The 711-nt window shown below is 42.1% G+C and overlaps 1 long non-coding RNA gene across 1 annotated transcript; it reads right to left on the bottom strand.

Moving 5' to 3' along the window:
- Positions 1-189: 189 nt before the first annotated feature.
- On the bottom strand, positions 190-628 carry LOC111659063 (uncharacterized). The gene is made up of 3 exons (XR_002761048.2): positions 513-628; positions 371-436; positions 190-253 (listed from the first exon to the last, which is right to left on the bottom strand). It is a non-coding gene; the product is annotated as an uncharacterized LOC111659063 (long non-coding RNA).
- Between the last annotated feature and the right edge of the window lie 83 nt (positions 629-711).

The following is a 711-nucleotide window of genomic DNA, read 5'->3' as shown; positions in this document are numbered from 1 at the left end:
GATCGCTTCAGCACCATTCCTTCTCTGAAAGACAAAGAAAACTTATGTTCCTACAAAAAAAAAAACACTAGTACTAAGATTGGTTTGGAATTTATAAAAAGCATAATCATCATGCAAAAAGAAACCATTCATGCTGTATTGGTTATTATAGTTTAAAGCAGATACTGATATTTCTGACTGTGAGTTGTTCTTACAAGCCTTTTGGTCCCAGGTCATGGATGAAGGACAGCTGGCTAGCATCAATGAACTCCATCTGAAAAACAAATTCAGTGAAACAAAGTTATTTCCCAGGAGCTTCTCATGGTTTTTCCAGAATGTGTGGAAACGTCACAGACACATTTCCAACGCCGTCGTCCAGCAGTGTCCTTACCGTAGCATGGTAGTTCCTGTACATCGGCATCTTTAGCAGATTGTTCAAGTAATCTTCCAGTTGTTTCTGGAACAAATCATATAGAAAAAATGAGCTGAAAAATTAAATATCGTCAGGTATGAAAGCGAGAAAAGAGACATACCCTCCGGCTGGACACTTGCTCTTCTCTGCCCAGCTCGTCTCCACCTCCTCTGGGAAGGTTCGGCATCTGTCTCTCCTCGCTCCTCGCCGCCGTGTGCCTCTTTATCGTGTGACTGCAGAGAGAAATGACAAAAAGATCAGTTTAGAGGTTTAAATTAAGTCAAATCCCGAGCGAGAACGTGCAGAAAGCACCTGGGAGC

The sequence above is a fragment of the Seriola lalandi genome, unplaced genomic scaffold, assembly GCF_002814215.2.
Source record: "Seriola lalandi dorsalis isolate HSWRI2012SDOR001 ecotype SW California unplaced genomic scaffold, Sedor1 jcf7180001981428, whole genome shotgun sequence".
NCBI lineage: Eukaryota > Metazoa > Chordata > Actinopteri > Carangiformes > Carangidae > Seriola > Seriola lalandi.
The sequence above is the reverse complement of the archived record's forward strand: the minus strand, read 5'-3'. Positions and strand labels throughout refer to the sequence as shown.